The sequence below is a fragment of the Schistocerca piceifrons genome, chromosome 1, assembly GCF_021461385.2.
Source record: "Schistocerca piceifrons isolate TAMUIC-IGC-003096 chromosome 1, iqSchPice1.1, whole genome shotgun sequence".
In the NCBI taxonomy this organism is placed as follows: domain Eukaryota; kingdom Metazoa; phylum Arthropoda; class Insecta; order Orthoptera; family Acrididae; genus Schistocerca; species Schistocerca piceifrons.
The window spans coordinates 1214657382-1214678537 of NC_060138.1; the positions used below are offsets into that span (position 1 = coordinate 1214657382).

General features: G+C 37.7%; 1 protein-coding gene across 10 annotated transcripts in view; it reads left to right on the forward strand.

Moving 5' to 3' along the window:
• Positions 1 to 10779: 10779 nt before the first annotated feature.
• The window catches only part of LOC124802685, a 67100-nt gene continuing 56723 nt past the window's right edge, over positions 10780 to 21156 (forward strand). Inside the window, exon 1 of one of the 10 annotated variants that reach the window (XM_047263694.1) lies at positions 10780 to 10798. The gene's annotated coding sequence lies outside the window, so the exon portion shown is untranslated. Of the gene's footprint in view, positions 10799 to 10915; positions 11088 to 11130; positions 11238 to 11325; positions 11377 to 11502; positions 11557 to 11665; positions 11686 to 12171; positions 12305 to 21156 lie in introns of those variants that run through there. The other 9 variants (XM_047263690.1, XM_047263646.1, XM_047263638.1 and 6 more) reach the window with 9 other exon arrangements.

The following is a 21156-nucleotide window of genomic DNA, read 5'->3' on the forward strand; positions in this document are numbered from 1 at the left end:
AGCTATACACTTTGCTATTATTTTTCAACTGGGGTTGGTCTGAGCTTCTTATTAAGCTTGATTTCATTCAATTTTGAATGATTGGACACTGATCTTAGCATAAAAAACAGATAGTACCATGCGTTTCAATGCCTCCTTAAAAATTTTGTTATCATCCCCACTAATTTTCCTTCCCCTTTCCTACTCCAATGCAGGCCATGCCTTGTGAAGTGTCATCTACAAATAATATTAACAAGAACCAAACCCATGGGTGACAAAGTAACTGGCCTAACTCCACATTGACCCTCCCGATAGAGGTTTTAATTGGGGCCGATCATATTGCATGAAAGCAGAAACCAACCCAACATTTGTGTGCTTCGTTGCAGCTACTACTTTTACTAGATAATATGCAGTATTGTAGCCCTGATTCCTATCAGTACTGTTTCCTGCTCTACCCACTGTCACAACAGGACCTTGCTTTCTAAAACCCTTGCACGATGATCCTACATCATCTGTCAGTTGGCTAAGACATGCACTAGGCTCAAAAAAACTTGTGATCTTGTACCTCTCACCTAATTTTTCCTACAAGAACTTGCCTACACCTCTTCCATGGCTACTAGCTAACAGTGGAGCTTTCCTCCAACTTGCTTTTTTTAAACACTTGGTTTCATGGTGAAAGTCTGAGGAGTATTAACTATCCTTACTTCTACTTGAACCTCTTCCGTAGTTGGCTGATATAGCAAGATAAATCTGTTGTTTGTGTCAATGATGAAACTGTCAGATACTGTTATCTTACTGTAGCCCCTGTTCCTTGTTACCACTTGCCACCTGTCTTCATCCTTCTCCCTCCTTAAACTCATCAGTTCCTCAGTATCACTATCCAGTTCAGCCTTAAGGACTCTAATCTTCCCTTCTTTTTCAGCTCTCCCCTGAACATACTTTCCAGTACCACAGAAGATACCCATTTATTTCCCCAGTTCCCTTGTCACTAAATTCCCTCAAATGCAACCATCTGTCACAACAGCTGCATAGAAACCTGGAACTAACTTCTCTACAGCAGCTTAAACATTTCTCGCTCGAGGGCTCGTGGTTGTCTACAATCATTTTACAAAATTTATCTAGACAATGACAGTAATAATCTATTAACTACAGATCATAAGAGGAACACAAACATATGTATATACTATCAATATAATAACATAATGCACTTAGAATAACCTTAAAACTGAAAACCTGTACAATTAGGATTTTAAGCCTTTTGAAAAGAAATAAAAGTTAACCTTAAAACCTTTGACTCCCCAAGTTGGTATGGCATTACTAAATATACAGAGACGTCCATAAATGTAGACACTCTTTGATAGGCAATATTAATGAAACATAATAATGCACCATTACAATTCTTGCATGAGGTGGAGATTGTTTTATATGTTCAAAGAGGCTCCTGTTAGCAGCCAAACAAACTCGATGACACTCAACTGTTGACTGAAATACAGCTGTTAATATTGCTGGTGTGACAGCCACAAAAGATGCCTCGATGGTTTTTCATAGCTCGTTCAGTGCAGCTGGCTTCTGTTCATAAACTTATTTTTAAAAGTCCGCTATAGGTAGAAGTCAAGTTGTGTAGTGTCTGGAGACTGGTGGGTACTCAGCAATTCCTTTCGACTTATCCATCATCCAGGTAGATTTCCATCCAAATGGGCTATGACATCTCCGTAATAGTGACACGGAGCGCCACCTTGCTGTAGGTAAAATCTTTATTTCCAAACACTTCTTGGATGGCAGGGAAAATCGATGTTTGCAGCGTAAGAAGAAACATCTCACCAGTTACAGTACCATCAAAGAAGAATGACCAATCAAAACGAGCAATGACAGACTACACCACATTTTTAAACCCAGTAGATTAATATGTTTGTCCACATGAATGTAAGGATTTTCAGGAGCCCAGTACATGCAGTCATTCCGGTTTAGAGAACTGTTCAGTTTAAATTGCGTCTCGTTAGGACGCCCTGCAAACTGTTCATCCTCTCGAAGCATGCCTTAAAAATTCTTGCAGTACACCATCCTTTGATCCTTGTTCAAAGTGTGCAGTGATCTTCAATGTAGACTCTTCACTTAGAAGCCTTCAGAATTCGTCGTATGGTTGGTTGGTTTACTCTACTTTCATGTGCACCCTTCTTCACAGATTTTTGAGGTGATTTAGTAATATTTTACAACACAACAGTGCTTGAAGCTGGATTTGTTGATGTTTTTGGTTGGCCAGGCCCTTCCTTATGCACATACGGAATAGTACTGTTTACTTGAAAGTCATCATGAATACGATAAACTGTTGTACATGTTGGTTGCTGAGTTTCATATACATTATGCTATTGCCCTTGTACATCCATCATGTTTTCACACTTCAAGGACAATTTAATATGACCTCGCATTCCTCCAATGTCAAACCTATTTCTTTCTTTGCTGTACTGTCATCTAATGGAAAAGCATGCCAAAATCTGTTGAGAAAACAATGGACTATGCTACTGGACAAAATTACAACTATATAATTTTGTTCCAGAGACATTAACTATCAAGGGGTATCTACATTTTTCTAGACCCCTCTGGATGTGTAACGTGAACAACCTAAACGTTTCACTTAATACTTAATCAAACATCTAAAATTTGTATGAAAACCTATGTCTGAAGTACACAGAAACCAGCCCTTGGGATACGAATTTTGTTTAAAATACGTTGAAACAAGTGAAACCTCCAATGGATAAGATGAAATATGCTCTAATTAGTTTCCTTAGGATGTAATATAACGTAAGCGACAGCTATTACTGAATTAACCATTTGTTTTCATGAATAAATTGAAGTGTCTGCGGTATGCGCCGGGGCAGCCTACAAAGTAAGCTATTTTAACCTTCCTAGATGAAATTCTAACTGAACTACATAATAAGCAACATGTTTCTGGTATATTGACCTTAGGAAAGTTTTTGATGTAAATACGAGGGATGTAATTTAAATAGTGGCAACTACTTATTCACAAACGATACAAAAGAGTTACATGTTTGCCACTGTTACTGTCCAGAATAGTCACCAGTGTTGTGTAGAACACATTGCCAGCGATGTGTGAAGACGTAGTATAACGTTACCGGAGCCTATCCTGTTGATGGTGCAAATGGAGTGGTCTACTGTTGTCGAATCTCTCGAACAGTTCTGAAGCGACTGCCACGAAGAGTTTCCTTCATCTTCGGAATCAAATCAAAGTCACAAGGACTTAAATCCGTGGAGTATGGTAGATGGTACAGTACTTCCCAGTCCCATCGACCGAAAACAGCAGCTACAGCTTGCGCATTGTCGTGCAAAATGATGCGTGGTCGCGCAGAATGTTTCGCCGCTTCTTTCACAAAGCTGGTCGCAGGTGATGCTGCAAAAACGAACAGTAATACGACTTATGTCCTTGTGACTGTGATTTAACTCTGAAGATGAAAGAACCACTTCGTGGCATTCGCTTCACAAATCTTCCAGAGATTCGACAGGCAGTAGACCGCTTCATTCGCACCATCAACAAAACAGACTGTGCTAACGGTATGCTACACCTTCCACATTGCTGGCAACGAGTTCTACACAATGCTGGTGACCACTTTGAAGGACAGTAACAGGTGAAATCATGTAACTCTTTTGTATCAGTTGTGAGTAAATAGTTGCCACTATTTAAGTTCCAATAATTGTATAATGACATTCAGCTGCAAAAGCTAAGATATTTTGTAATAGATGGCCTATCAAACAGGTGGATTCACTCTTACCTGTATGTTCGTCAAGAGATCACTCAAATAAAATACAAAGATACGAAAATGCATAAAATTTCTAATTTTTGTAGTGATGCAAAAAAATATCACATATGGTGTTCTTCAAGGGCCAGGTTTTGGTCCTATTCTTCTCATTCTTCATGTTAATGATCTATGAGTAAAACTAACTAAAGGGACAATAGTATTTTGTGCATAAGACACAATGCGATGAAGACAGCCTCAAAAGAACAACTGCAGATGTAATATCAAATTTATATAACAAAAAGATGCAGAACAAACAAGTTAATAATAAATTCTGAAGAAAAACAGTGACATTCAATTTCCACACTTTGCAGAAACTCCACCCAGTAACATAAATTTTTAACATCGATGGAAAAACTGTTTCATCTGTGAATGTGACAAAATAATTGAGTATACATATACAGGATAAGCTGAAATAGGAGACATACATGAATAAAGGAAATAAAAAGTTAAATTCACTTACATTTGCTGTAAGAATCCTCTCACAAAAGACAAACCTTGCATCAGTGGTCACAGAATGAAATTTTCACTCTGCAGCTGAGTGTGCACTGATATGAAAGTTTCTGGCAGATTAAAACTGTGTGCCGGACCGAGACTCGAACTCGGGACCTTTGCCATTCGCGGGCAAGTGCTCTACCAACTGAACTACCCAAGCACAACTCAAGCCCCGTCGTCACAGCTTTACTTCTACCAGTACCTCGTCTCCTACCTTCCAAACTTTACAGAAGCTCTCCTGCGAACCATGCAGAACAAGCACTCCTGAAAGAAAGGATATTGTGGAGACATGGCCTAGCCACAGCCTAGTGCATGTTCCATTTTAGCGGGCTTTAACAGGTTCTTTTACTTTTTATTATTCTGATGATGGAAGCTTGACTTCCGAAACGCGTCAATCTTAGTGTTTTACACTATAAACAAGTGGTTGAGACGATATATTTTTTAACATTAAGGCATTGTCATTTGTTACATAATTATACAGTTGGTTACACAAATTATACAAAAGGTAGATACATAATTCAACAGATGGTTATACAAATGATTATACAAAAGGTAAACATATATAGATACTATTACATAAATATTAAACATCTTGTACTCATCCAAAATCTGTTACACCAGTTGCACAGACAAGACAGGAGAAGACAGACAGACAAGAGCAACATATTTTTCATTATATAAAGGAGTATCATATTTTTCATTGTATAAAAGAGCATTAAATTTTGTTATTATGTATGAATTCACTTGTACTATAGAATTCTTCCTCTTTCAGCCATGTCTCTACCACAATTTTAAATTTATTTTCATGCAGCTCCCTTGTGCCATGTGATATAATGTTAAAAAAAATTTTGGCAGCATGTACAAGTTTATTTTGCACTTTACTCAAATGCGTCCAAGGAATGTCTAATAAGTTCCTGATTCTGGGTTCATATGAGTGCAGATCTGACCTACTTTCATGCATGTGGGCATTCTGTTTCGCTAGCATAAGCGCTTTGAGTATGTACAGACTGGGGACTGTAAGTATTCTGTGCTCAATAAAGTACTGCCTGCAAGAAGTAAATTTGCTCAAGCCAAAAATACATTTAATGGCTTTCTTCCGCTAGAGGAAGACATCTTTTGCCCCAGCAGAGTTTGTGAAAGAAGTATTCCATAATGCAAATGTGTATGGAAAAAGACATAGTATGCCATAAGCATACACTCCTTAGTGACACAATCCTTCATTTTCCTAAGGGGATATAAAACACTTGCCAACTTACTGCAGAGCTCTTCTATGTGGGTATTCCAGCATAATTTAGTATCTAGATATATGAATAACAATTTTACCGGATGTCTGCGTTCATTTGGCCCATTATTAATATCTCCAAGGGAAAAGAAGATGTGTTCAGTTTTGTTTTTAGTTAATGACAATCTATTTTCTTGGAACCACTAAGCTGCTTTTTCCATTTTTGAGTTGTTCAGTTGTTTGACTACATTCATGTCACTACAAGATGTGATAAAAGTCGTGTCGTTGGCATACATTACAGATTTATATGGTAATACAGATTTGTATGGTAATAAGCTGGGCAGGTCATTCACATACACAATAAATAAGAAAGGTCTCAGTGCAAATCCTTGTGGAATTCCATATTTCACCTTGAGGAGGTGAGATTTGTTATTTTAGTTTAAAACTACCATTTGGTTTTTTGTCAAATATGTTTTCAGCAATAATAGTTTTACATCAGTTATTCCATGTTTTTCAAGTTTTTAAATTAAAATACTGTGTGGTGACAGTGTCAAATGCCTTGGTTAAATCTTCTAAAGTGTCATAGATATGTTCTCTATTTTCAGAACCGTGTGATATTGATAATAAAACTTCCTGAACTGCCTTTGTTGTTGATAGCCCACTTCAGAATCTACGTTGGGACCTATTAAGGAGGTTGTAAGACGCCAAAAAATCATCTAATTGGCCTTTCAATAATGTTTCAGTAATTTCGGATAATAAAGGTACTACTGCAATGAGTCTGTAATTTCTGTCTCCTTTTATGAATATGGACAAGACAGTTGTCAGTTTAAGACAGGTTGGAAATGTTCCTTCTGTAAAAATCCTATTGGTTAGGTAAGAAGGTGGATTGCACATGATAAAATTAGATAAACCATAGATGTACTCAGTTCTGGAGTTGCTCAATGATTTGACTACATTCAGTATATCCTTAGGATAAATGTTTTTCCATCCAAATTTTGGCAGGTCTACTGGCAATTCTGTTTCTCACAAACTGGGAAGTCTATGGGCATTTTCCTCTCAATCTCTTTCATTTGTTATAGTCCAATTCCCATAATTTATGAAACTATTATTTATTTCATCTGCACTCAGAGGGACAGGTAAATTTTCTGCAATTAAACCTGTTTCTGCTTTAACTATTTTCCATGCCGCTTTACATTTGTTACTGGCCTGAGAAATATAGTTGTCATTTGCTTTTTTCTCTGCAGAAATGATAAATTTTCTGTAAAGCTTTCTTAATTTGGCATATGTATGTCTGTATTCATTATTTTTGCAAGAATTATCATAGTAAATTCCTAACATAATTCTTAAGTTGTTTAATTAAGGTGTATAGCAGTCAGTTAAATTACTTTCCTGTTTTCTCCTTGCATTGAGTCTATTGTGTTTAATGATGAGGGGGCAATTTCATTAAAGATAGTGGTAATGGTATAATCAAAAGCATCACTTAAAAGTTCATTCTCCATGACTGTAACACACCAATCGATGGTCAAAAGTATTTGTGTGAGGTTTGTTATATTTCATAGATTTATCTGCCTCACTGTCTAGGCTTTTATTGGTTGAGCATGATTTCTTTTGAAGGCCTGTAATTTCAGGAAAATTCCATCATGGTCAGAGAGCACTGGTGTAACAACATTTAAGACCATATTGTCTTTGCCATGTTTGATATGACATTATCTAGACGGGCATTCTGCCTGATAGGCTTATAGTTAGGGCAATTGTAACTGTATGATTTGAGGATATCTAGCAGTAATCTGCTTTTAGAATTTTGCACCATCACATCTATATTAATGTTACCAAATATTGACGTTTTATGACTCTTATATCTAAGTAAGTACATTACGAGATTATCTACATGTTGGACAATAACTTTGGCACCAGTTTTGGGGACACAGTACATAGATACTACAACAATCTTGCTTTTGGTGAAGTGAATCCCGGCAATTTCACTTTCTCCTTCATGCACTAAATCCTTAGGGTCTGTAATCTTAACTCTATGTTTGAGGTCACTTTTCATTAGTAATGACACTCCTCCATTTTATATAACTGATCTAAAATAGGCAGTTAAAAATTTATAACCAGCAGGAATATACATCTTGGATTCATGTCCTTTAAGCCAGTGCTCATTTAGGCACAGAATATCACAGTGCAAGTCTTTTAAAACCAGTTCAATTTCATGCAGGTTGGTATCTCACTGACTGTATGCTTATATGAAAGAAGGGCAGATGGTCACAATCTTCTTTTGATTGTAGCACTGGTTTCTCATAATCCAACTTTGTAGTTAATGGTGGTAGTTGAAGGTTAATAGGCCTAGACCAAGATTTATAAGAACAAGTATTGGTCATCACTGCAAGTTTCCCTGCTGGGGAGATTCATGTTCAAGACTGTGGATTGTTTTCTGCAATTTTAACCTATCACTTATAACCTTTTCAATAGCCTCCACTTCAAACTTGGTCGAGTCATTCAACGCTGAACTTAATAAAGTGGACATACCACGACCATGGCTGTCTGAAAGAATCCTTATTTTGTGTTTGCTTACAGACTTAGACACACTACTATTTAAATTCAAAGAATTGTATTCTTCGTTTTCGTTTGTTTTGTTGTTATTTTCATTGTCATTTGACACTTCTGATTCGTTGTTTTCAGGTTTAGTTAACGTTTCAAATCTATTTTTTTAGGGGGGAAAGTTGTTTTCTTAGTCTTTCATCTTCTTTGTGGATGTTCTTTTCCTCAAAACATATTCCCGAGGCATAACATCGTTGCATGTTTGAACAGATATTTCATAACTAATAGTTTGTTTTTTATGCCTGATATCACAATCAGCAGCACTAACCTGTTCCTTTAGTTTCGCGTTCTCTAACTGGAGAGCTTCAATATCCTCTTGTAACGCTGAAATAACTTTCACAAGGTTCAATTCTCCCAGGGCATCTCGATGTGAAGCAAGTCTACAGGCATTTTCCTCCACCATGTTATTCGGACATGCCCGTTTACCGTTTGTATCTGCACAACTACGTCACTTCCACTCAGTATTTTCGTCTGGATTATTATTTTCCGACACTTCAGCAGAGGCTAAAATGACACCATTTGTCGCAAGAATCGCACAGAATTCCGTTACAGTTAACACACTTTATATCAAGTAAAATACGACTTTTTCGTCGAACTGAAACAGACACTACCTTTCTACCAGGCGCCATCTGGAATCATTCAAAAGTCAATCAGCTTAGAATGTGTTTGAAAACGTTCAGAAACCAACAGGGAGGCGTTTCAAAATCATATGGAAATGTGTATGACATGCCTATAGTACTTTTTCTCTATTACAGCTCGAGTTCAGTATCTGCACCATGCAGCAAATAGATGACAGTTTACCTGTTAGAGACTGAATATATGTGTTTCATTTGAGATCATCCTGAAGACACATTCCCAAAAATTTCACATCATCAATCAGTTTTAAGCTTTTGTTGTTTGTTTTCACGTTAAGGTCATTCTGTTGCTTTTCATGGGATATGTGAAAGTACATGCTACATTTTTTCAGTGTTTACAATGAGCTTATTTTTTTCAAATCAGTCTGACAGTTGCATCAATGTCATATCTGCTGATGACTGAAGGTCTTTTTTATCTAGTCGTGTTATCAAAATGCTCATGTCATCCAGTTGGTTGACTGGCTGGTGTAGGGAAGGGGATCAAACAGCGAGGTCGACAGTCCCATCGGATTAGGGAAGGATGGAGAAGGAAATCAGCAGTGCCCTTTTTTGAGGGATCATCCCAGCATTTGCCTGAAACAATTTAAGAAAATCACGAAAAAGCTGAATCAGGTTGGCTGGACGCGGGTTTGAACTGTCATCCTCCCAAATGCGCCACCTCGCTCGGTCATGTCATCCGCAAATGAAGTTTTCCCTTTGGCATGAACAGGTCATTCATATCATCTAGACACAGAAAGAAGAAGACTGAACCTAATATGGGCCCTTATGGAACACCATCTTTGTTAAACGTTTTCCCTGATTATTATGTTTTTGCTCTTTCAATGTTTCCATTTTGTATGTCATCTTTAAGAACAAATTTTTGTTGCTAGTTTGTGAGGCAGGATTTGATCCATTTATTTGGAGTAGCTCTAATACCTTAGCCTACATTCTATTTTGTGTTGTAGGGTAGCATGATCTATAACATCATACGCTTTAGATAAGTCCAGAATTATTTCAATTGGTCTGTGGCTTTTAGGATTGCATTTACATACGCATACTGGTCGCCAGCTGTGGCTGTAGATCTAGAGTTTCTTGTTTGTATGTCTACAAGATGCTAAACTCCATAAAAGTAAGCACCATAAAAGAAGAAAATATATTCAAACATAACTGTGATTTTCACTCCCATGACACTAAGGAGAAGCATGATCTGCATGTCAATAAAGTAAGTACAAACATTTGTAGGGGACGATTGTTTCATATTGGCATTACATTGTATAACGACATACCATTCTATCCGAAATAGATACAAAATTTACATAAATTTAGAGTGAAACTGAAAGAGTACTTGCTGACCATTGTCCTATTCTATTTCTGAGTTTCTGGAACACCAAGAAAACATTGTGTAATTGATCGTAAACTACTCTTAGTCATTCTATTCCTTCAATTATCTGATTGTACTATTCAACGTGCACTGAATTTTTTTCTAAATCAAGGTATGTGTAAAGCTGTATGTGCTGGTACTATATGAAATTTGGATTACCTATATCGTTTGAACAATCTATGTACTAAATCACATTGTACAGCAGAAATAACGAAATACAAATATAATCCACCACCAGGTCGTCTTCAATCAGTTTTTCCATTCTTCCGCGAAAAATGGTGTCACCATTTTGCAATGACTTATCAAACTGATACCAGTATCGGTAGTTCGGGTATATTTATAGCTGTCAGCACCAGCCTTTTGGAGGAACAGTTATTATTTTCTTCTCTAATGTTTGATACATCAAAGTTAATTACTGCATCAACAATCTAAAAACTTTTCGCAGAGTCTAATGGTCGTTTAGCTTACTTCCTGAAGTTTGTTCTTATTTTAATGTTTGAAAAAAGTCTTCCTTCGAAGATACAGGGTAGCGCTCTCTGTACTTAGTGAGCAACGATCCATAGAAATGATTCTTAATTTTCGTGTTTTTATATTCATCCAACTTAAACTTCCCACAACGTCGGCAGTGATCTGGAAAGATACCTGGCAGGATGTGAGTGACTGGCCAGAATATTGTCAGTACTGGCTACAGACTTCTTAGGTAAAGCAATATATTTCAAAACATTGTGATGTGCTCGATATTGTTGCACTACTTGTCAACGTAGTTCGTACACGTGCTGCAATAATGAACATCTAGCCATATTGAGCAATAATGTTAATGTTATAGGGACCTTTTAAAAGTCGCACCGCTAGAGACGCCGAGCTTTGTTCCGCTCTTGCAACAATGCCAAAATTGAAATTGGCAATAAGCTATTGTAAGATCCTGTGCGAAGGAAAGAGAAAAAAACTGATCGGCAGTTTTTAGGTTAAAGAATGATGAAATGCAAAAAGTAAGTCTCAACATTTGTAACTCAAAAGAAAAACAGTTTATTTCTTGCATCTTGTGCGCAGTTTGCAAGCAAGTATTTCTAACACAGAGTGACCGGGTTCGTGAGCTGCTAAAACACTCTTGTACGAAGTATTATGCTTTCGCCAACAGGGTGAGTTTTTATGTAGTTTGAAAAACTTAATTTGTGACGTGTGCCTTAGATTTCCGATCGCTGTAATCGTATTTCATCCGGTATATCTTGTGAACTTCCTGTCATAGACTCCAGGTCTCCTTTAAGATTTTTTATCCAGGTTGAATGAGTTTGAAATTAATATTATCAGACCTTCTGCTTGCTAAATCGAAATTTGTCTTATGTCAGTAGGAAATATATACTCATTATCGGTGTCATTTTTATTTTATTGGTCCAGTTTGAGCTGCTACGTACACAAGTTGTATATCAGATAGACGAACCAGTCATATGACAGATCATAGTACGCTACAAATTTTATTTTGTTAATTCTAACCATTTACTAGATATACATTTTAAATAGTACAGATTTTAAAAAAATTGAACGTCGATATCGAAATTTCGTGTCTTTGTACCATCAGAAATGATTTAGGTACCGTACATTTTGAGTAATTTTCGCCACCCCAGTAAAGTGCTTCTTTGTGTTGGGGCTGTAGGTTTCTTTATTTTATTGCTTTATTACTGTTTCTCAGATCTGTCTAAAGATAGTCGTTTGTAAACCGTCGTTTGGAAACCGTGTAAACCCAAAAATATTAAGTCTGGGCAGGCTGGTTATTTACGTGGAATCCACATTCATATTTATTCACCTTTAAACATTTTGTAACATGTAATCGGCGTCATGTAATTAAAGTAACAGATACATTGTATACATCTATATGCACATAGGCCTATATTTGACAAGACAAATTGCTAGCATAATATTATATTTCATATTTTGTAATATGTACTCCTTTTACAAAATGTACCATCTAAATTCAATATCATGTATTGCTTTGTCTCGAAATTCTTGAACTGTATAAATACTTTGCTTTTTATCGATTTTGCTACTTTTACTAAATTTATCCATGGGCATATCGTGTGCACTTTGGGTAATTTGTTGAAACTTGTGGTTGCTAGATACTTGAACTGCAGTGAATTTTTGATAGCATGGCAAACGGGATGTCAATTGTATGTCCATTTCTTGTATTATGTGAATGCATTTCCATCCTAAGGTCAGAGTTATTTAAATTTTCTTTAGCATATCAGACAACTGTAAATATACAAGCCAGTCATTATATTTCATTCTTTAAAATTCTAGCTGCATGCTGCATGAGTGTCTGGGTGATAGTCTTACAAGGCATCTGATTGCTTTTTTTCCCATTTAAACACAGTCTTTGAAACTGGGCAGTTTCCTGATAGTATAATCCCACAAGCGAGATGAGAGTGGAAGAAGACAAAGTATGCATGTAGCAGGAGTGTTCTAACAGAGCCTCTCTGTTTTTCATGTTTGGGTGCATTCAAATTAAATTTATTATTATGTCATCATCATCAGTTATCTGCTATATTAGCAGGTCCTTTGCCTCTCCATTTTCTGCGATCCATTGCTTCCTTCTTAAGGCTGCTGTATGTTGTACCGTCCATCATGTCATCCAGTATCTGGAATCTCTTCCTTCCTCGCTTCCTTTTCCCTTCTACATAACCTTCTAAAACTGTTTTTATCAGTCCGTCATTCTTTCTTAATATATGCCCAATCCAATTTCTTTTTCTTCTCTTTATTACATCTAGTAACTGCCTTTTCTCTCCCACTCTTCTCAGTACCTCTTCATTTTTTACTCTGTCCATCCAACTTATTCCTTCCATCTTCCGCCATGTCCAGATCTCAAAAGCCTCCAGCCTTTCTCTGTCTTTTTTCCTCATAGTCCATGTTTCAGCGCCATATAGAAGAACACTCCATACAAGACATTTTATGAGTCTCTTTCTGAGTTCTCTGTCCATACCGCTGCAGAAGATTCTCCTTTTCTTATAAAACGCCTCTTTTGCCATTGCTATCCTTGTTTTAATTTCTGTGGTGCACTTCCAGTCGGTGTCTATCCTGCTTCCAAGATACTTAAAATTTTGCACCTGTTCTAGTGTTTCTCCATTCAGCACAATTTTTATTTCCTTATTTCCTCCTATTGCCAATACTTTTGTTTTATTTGTGTTAATTTTCATTCCATATTTTTTTCCGTTAGTTGCAATGGTGTCCACCAAATCCTGTAATTCTTTTTCCCCTGTGGCTGGAAGGATCATGTCATCAGCAAATCTCAAGCACCCTACTCTTCTTCCTCCAATTTCTACTCCTTTGTCATCTAATGAGCATTGGTCAATCATATTTTCCAAGTACAGGTTGAAAAGAGTAGGTGATAAACAGCATCCTTGTCTTACTCCTTTCCCTAGTCTGATCCAGTTTGTACTTCCTCCTCTCACTTTAACTGAAACTTTTTGATTAAGGTACAATGAGTTTATAAGTCTTCTGGTTTTCCAGTCCACTCTCTTTTCCCTCATAATAGTCGCCAGCTTGTCCCAAACCACATTGTCAAATGCCTTTTCTAAATCGATGAAGCACATATATAGGTCTCTTCCTTTTTCAATAAACCTTTCTCCCAAGATTCGTAGGAGCCCTATTGCATCTCTGGTGCCCGTATTCCGTCTAAAGCCAAACTGCTCCTCGCCGAGATTCTCCTCTATTACTTTTTCAAGTCTTTTATTAATTATTCTTAACATCACTTTGGCTGCATGTGAAATGAGGCTGATTGTCCTGTGTTCGCTGCATTTCTTGGTTCCTTGTTTTTTCGGCAATGGAATCATTACTGTTGTCAAAAAGTCCTCAGGCCATTCACCACTGTCATATATTTTATTACATAACCTCAATATTTCTCTTATTCCATTGTGGTTCAAGCATTTTAGTATTTCTCCCGGTATTGTATCTGTACCTACAGCTTTGCCATTTTTCATTGCATCAATGGCAAACTTTACTTCTTCCATTATGATGGTCGGTCCTTTCTCTTCATCACTTACACTGTTGTGTGGTTCAAGTTCTAGAGTTTCTGGTTTGCTATTTGTGTCATATAGCTCTTTTATATATTCTTCCCATCTCTGGAGGACATCGTCACGATCTTTATACACTACCTCTTCGTCTTTACTCAAAATTTCCATAGTAGCACTTCCTGCTCTGTTTTGTTCCCATGTCATAGTCTTTACTCTGTTGTATAGTAAGTCGTATCTTCCTTTCCTGTCCAGTTCTTCAATTTCATGACATTCCTCTTTTAGCCATTTTTTCCTAGCCTGCTCTGTTTCTCTTCGCAGTTCGTTATTTAACCTTCGGTATATCTTTCTTGCATCTTCAGTGTTCTTGTTTTTCAATTTTCTTCTCTCCTCCATCTTGGAAATCATTTCTTGTGTGACCCATGGTTTTTTTGACCTTTTCCCTTTTACATATCCTATATTTTGCTGTCCTGCTTTAATGATTCCTTCTTTCAGCATATTCCAGTACTCATTGGCATTATCAGGTGCTTCTTTGTCTCGTAATGTGATTAGAAAGTCCCGAGACAGCATTTCTGTAATTTGTTCTTTGTTGGACCTTATCTTCTCTAGATCCCATTTCTTCACCATTGTCGCCTTTTTCAGTTTTTTCATTCTTATTTCTATTTCTGCCATAAGTAAGTTGTGGTCACTATTAATATCTGCACCTGGTAATGTGTGCACCTTCTTGATTCCATTCCTGTATCTTTCTTCTACCAGTATAAAATCGATTTGGTTTCTATATTTATCCCCTGGTGATTTCCAAGTGTAGAGCCTCCTCTTATGGTTCTTGAACCATGTGTTTGCCACTATCAGCTGCCTTTCCCTGCAGAAGTCAATTAACCATTCACCTCTGTCATTTCTCTTTCCAATACCATGACTGCCTACTATGTTTCCCTCTTTCCCTTCTCCCACAATGGCGTTCCAGTCTCCCATTACTATTTTGCAGCATTTTTTATTTTCGTCCATTATTCTCTCTATTACATTGTATGTTTCCTCTACAATTTGGTCATCATGTTCTGAAGTTGGCATATACACCTGGACAATCAGTAAATCTTTTTGTGCTCCTTTCAGCCTTACACCAATAACCCGGTCATTTGCATAGTCTACATATTCCACACATTTAGCCAATTCCTTTGTCATAATCATTCCTACTCCATTAATTCCTTTTACTTCTCCTCCTGAGTAGTAGAATACATATTCATCTGACTGCAACTCTCCATGTCCATTCCATCTTACTTCAGCAACTCCTACGAGGTCCATATGATTCTTTTCCATCTCTCTTTTAAGGTTTTCAAGTTTTCCTGCTTGTAGCAGAGTTCTGACATTCCAGGTACCAATTCTCGTTTTGATTTTTTGCCTCCTTTCAAGTTATGTATATGTAATAAATTTGCCTGAAACCAGCTGGTACATCTGTCCATTGTTATTGTTACATTATTCTGTGATTCATCCAAGTTGTTTCCCTGAGTAATTAGCATTGTATCGTCTGTATACAGTGCTGTGTCACAAGGTAATGAAGAAGGCAAATTGTTTATGTAGACTGCAAAAAGAAATGGTCCAGGTATGGAGCCCTGTGGTACTCCTGGCAAGGAATTGGATCTTTTTTCATTCATAGCCACTATTTGTTTTCTGTTGCATAAGTAAGATTGTAATAGTTGGAGAGCACTCTCCCCTATTCTGTAATACTGTAGCTTTCTTATAATAATATTGTGGGAGACGGTATTGAATGCTTTATTAAGGTCCAACAGTCTCACGCTAATTATGGATTTATTTTCAAAGGACTCGTATACTTTAGTGACAATGCGCTCTGCTGCCTTCACAGTTGACAGACCAGTTCAGAACCCATACTGTGATGTGCAAGGTTGATGTTTAAGAAAGTTACAAATAGCCATGACAAGAGTTCTTTGTGACCTAGGGCCTAAATAATTTTTTTCATAGGATTGAGTTTCACTAGAAGCTTATTGGATATTAAAGGAAGTAGTGGAAACATACGTAATATGTGTAGACCTATTTTTTATAAACATGTATGAATTACTGTTGACATGCGTGGTTTATGTTTTAGCACTCATTAAGCATAGCAAATTCTCAAAAGCTTTGTTCAAGAAAGTTCACAAGAGAGTTCTGTATTACGTTTTTTTTTTCTTTAATCTTAATTGGTGATATCTGATGATGTTAACAGCAAAAATGGTGTAATAAATGGAACATGAACTGGTTTATTGATGTATGGAATACAGAATGCTGCAGCAAAATGCATATATCTCATTGGTCAGGGTGTAAGTACTGTCATGGCATAAGTATGTATTACATCTCCTCCCCTCTTTCTTTTCTTTTTTTTAAAAAAAAAGAAAGAAAGAACATTTTAACTGCCATCTTTTACATTAGTAAAACTTCAGAAGTTGATGTAACTCTTGAAGATTCAGTCTATTTCACTTTTTAATAAGTCTGTTATATGTAGATTATGAAACGGTCCTGGAATCCTCACACATTTTCTCATTATTATCGCTTGAGGCACTCATGCTTGCCATAACTGTTTAGCGATCTGTTCAGAGACAGTGATCTGACGGCTCACGTCTCAGTTGTGAGCTACTTCTAATGAGTTGGAAATCTTCAGGAACATTAGTTCTGGTTTGAAGAATGCATCTGTTGGTCAAATACACTGAGCTTTCCATCGAATATTTTAAACACTATTGATATCGGGGCCTTTGCTAGTCTCAGAACTTCTTCTCCTTGTTAGTTTTTATTGCCAAACTGTATTCTAATTTTGTCATCTGCCTGTGGAGTATTTATAGATCTTGTAAGTTGATGTACACAGGTCTTTTGCTGGTGTCTCAAATTGTTCAATTCTTGGTAAACTTTTTGCTTAAATAATGCCCATGGTTACATAATTCTACTGGAGACAGGGAAACAAGATTCCTTCTTACACCAAAACCATTTGGTTAGTGTGTTTCTTCACCTGGAAAAAGCGTACAACACCACTTGGAGGTACAGTACCTTCACCAACTACATGAATGGGTACTTCCTGGATGTCTGCCAATTCTTATCCAGTCGTTCCTCAAGGACCAGTGCTTTCAGTATCATGTTGATGATGCCTTGTCTGGAAATTTGGAAATGTGTGGTAATGTCTTATGGGACCAAACTACTTAGGTCATCGGTCCCTAAGCCTACACACTACTAAATATAACTTAAACTGACTTACACTTTGGACAACATGCACACCCACGCCCGAGTTAGAAGTCGAACCTCCGACAAGGGGAACCGCACGGACTGTGACAAGGCACAGGAACCGCACGGACCATGACAAGGCGCCTCAGACCATGCGGCCACCCCATGTGGCAGTGCCTTGTCTGATTGCTCTGGTCAGGAGAATGGGTTCCCCCAAGGCAGTGTGCTCAGTGTCACATTGTTTGCAATTGCTATCAATGGCCAGTGGCATCTCCTCTACAGTCAGGAGCTCTGTTAGATGCTGTATGTTTATGGTTGACTTTGCAACATCCTATTCTTCCTTTGAACTTACAATGACAACAAGACTACAACAGCTGACAATCTGTAGGCGGGGAGCTTAATCCAATAAAAGTGGTTTTATGTTCTCACCAGTGAAGAGTATGTGTGTCAGTTACAATCTTTCTCATTGAACTTTTAACCATCCAGAACTCACAAAGGGGACAGATGTTAGACGCTGTCCACCATGAAGGCATTTGGATGTCGACTGGGGCTTTTAGACCAGCCCAGTCCATAATCTGTGTGCAGAGATAGGTGAACTATCAGTTTGGATTTAATGGCATGTTCTTCTGACCTTATAGGCCCTGTGTTGCCTCAGCCACTTGCATTTTCTGTGGCAGTCTACCCCAACTTTGAGCGGCTGTTTAGGAATTGGCCGCATGCCACCAAGCCATTCAGGATACGTGCTACTGACTGTCTGGAGAATCTAGATATATCATCCCTTTGAATAGTTAGCCAGGGATGGAACAGATTGCTGCCTTTGTGTCTTCAGAGGCCCAAAGTAATTTTAAGCTTAAAGCAGTACAAGAAAACTTGTAGTGCAGATTACACTTTTACAAATGTGCTTTCTTCAGTTTTAAGTACATGCCACAGTTTTATCATTGTTTACAAAGACAGTTTCCAGCAAGAGAATGCCCTCAGTTGTGCAGCTGTTTACCCTGATAGGGTCTTCAAATTTGGCTTTCCAGAATAACAGACAGATTATGATGTGGACTTACATGGCATTATGATGGCACTAGAGTGGATTTACAGGCATCTCAGTACAAGGTCTCTTGTCTGTTCTAATTCACTCAGTGCACTGCAAGCAGTCCACCAAATGTATTCAGTAGACCGTTTGATTCAGCATCATAATGTGATGCCTTACTGTGGCTCCAACACCGTGGCAAGGAGATTATCTTTTGCTGGGTACCTAGACACACTGCATTGCACTGAAATGACATAGCTGACAAAGCAGCCAAAGAAGTGTTGTTGCACATCGATGTGCCCTCCCTTACAAACTGTCATCTCATTATCTGTCAGACAAATCATGCCTCATTTAGGTTGGATGTGACTGAAAACAAACTGTGGTCACTCAAATTGACCACACAGGCATGGTGGACTTCATGCTAGCCTCACCAACATAAGGCAATGCCACTCAACCGGCTGCGCGATGGACATAGCCCTATAATACATGGTTTTTTCCTCCAGCAGAAGGCTCAACCACTCTGTGAAGTTTGTGTTGTGCCACTTTTGGTTCAGCATATTTTGGCTACATGTGTCTTATGTACTGACAGCAGAGCAGCTCTCACTTTGACTGGAAATCTGTCCACCATCCTCACTGACAATGGCACCAGTGTTACATGGGCTCTGAAATTTTGTGAACTGTCGGCCCCCATCCCTAAAGTACTGTAGAGGGGAGGCAGATTTTAATGCAGTATATACTACTTTGCATGTGGGGGGTGGCCTTTTTCGCATGCTGACATTTGGTCAACGTGCTGCTACTAATGATGATGATGAGTGCTCTGCATCCAAAATCATGAACATTGTTATTTATTTTGCCTTTTTTTTCTGTCTGTTCAATATCTGATTACATTTTTTTCACATTTATCCATGAAAATAAAGACTGTGGATGTTACAGTATTCATAAATACACAACTGTTATTCACACGCCAAAAGGAGGATAATGTGAGCAGAATCTGAACATCCCTTTGTGACTTGAGTAAATAAATAACTTTTTCTGCTCTTTCATAAATCACAGAAACTGTGCATAACTTGGTGAACTTTCACTCTGTATAAGAAGGATGTGTAGTAAGGGTTGGCTGTTACAGAGGAAATCTTTCACTCTGCTGCAGAGTGCACATCGCTGAAACTTTCTGGTGGATGAAAACTGTGTCTACAATAATAATAATAATAATGATAATAATAATAGCTTTATTCAACATCGAATGGTACACTGCACATGTACAAAGAAACAGTAATGATTAAAGTTATTTGTACAATACACAAGACACATTCTTCTGAATACGTCATTAATTTACAACAAAATTACAATAAGGTGTTTACTTATTTCTGTTCACATAATTTCACAAAGCAATTGTTGTTCTTCATATAAGTATGGTACTCTTCTAATGTGCAGAAAGGGTGTTTTACTAAAAATTTCTTAAGCTGATGTTTCAGTTTAATTGTAGGAAGAGCCATGACTGCTCTAGGCAGTGCATTAGCTAATTTTATACCTGCATACTGAGGCCCCTTTTCGTAAAGTGCTGTTCTGTGGCTGCCAATGTAAAATCTTTCTTTATTTCGAGTATTGTACTGGTGGAAATCTGAATAAGTGTTTGGGTGCAGTCTTTTCACGAGCAATATGGCTTTTAGAATGTATGTGTTTATAACAGTTAACACCTCTGTTTTTGGAAACAAGTTGCGACAAGATTCCCTATATTTTGCTCCACAGATTATTCTCACACCCCTTTTTTGAAGAATGAGTAGCTTATCTAGATTAGCTTTGGTTGTTGCCCCCCAAATTTCAATACCATAGTTCAAGTGAGAGGAGAAAAGAGCATGGAATGCAGTCTTTAGGACTATGGTGTCTCTACAGAACTTACTAATAGTACTGATTGCAAATATATTTTTTGACAAGTTAGTTGCTAGAGAGTCAATATGTGTGTCCCATTTCAGGTTGCTTTGGATTGTTACGCCAAGGAATTTTACACTAGACTCTTTCTTTACCAATTCGTTGCCCATGTATAATTTATGAGATTTCCATATGGCCCTTTGCCTTTTGTTCAGGTTTTAATCTTGAGACAGCACACAGTTTTAATGCACAAGAAGTTTCACTGTAAGATAAATCGGCAGCAGAGTGAAAGAATTGTTTACAAGAAGGAATTTCATAAAATATGAAATTTGCAGAGAAATATCCAGACAATAGAAAAGAAAGATCAGTTCACCTATTGTTTTATATTACAGAATACATACAAAGAATGGGGTATTCACATTGAAGAATGCAAAACATCCTTTAAAAATCCCAGGTTCTTGTGTATTAAAAATTATTATTTGAACAATGAAAGGAATACAGGTAAAAGCTCACCACATAGTTACGGCATTGAGTAGGCAGTAGGCACATAAACAAGACTGAAAATCTAAAGTGGGCATGGACACAAACCGACTGACAACCAGAATGAATGCCCATCTCCAAACTATGGCTAAGAACAGAGTTCACCACTCAATGACAAAAAGAAAGAAACATAGCCCGTGCCATCTGAATCTTCCCACCTCAGCACCAGCTTCTCTGAACTAAATAGATGGGAATTACATCTTTTGATCTGCACACAGCCTCACCTCAGCCTCCTTGTCCCACACCTGCCCCATGACTCCACAACTCCCACTTCCAATTCCTCTTCCCTCACACTCTCCTGGACTCTTCTTCCTCTGTTTGTCTCTGCCTCCAAATTGTTTCCCCTACAGTGTGCTTCAGTCATAGCTCCTCTTGCCTGCACCAGAGTGAACTCACCAGTGCCCCATTTCTATCCCATGCACTAACTGCCTATCC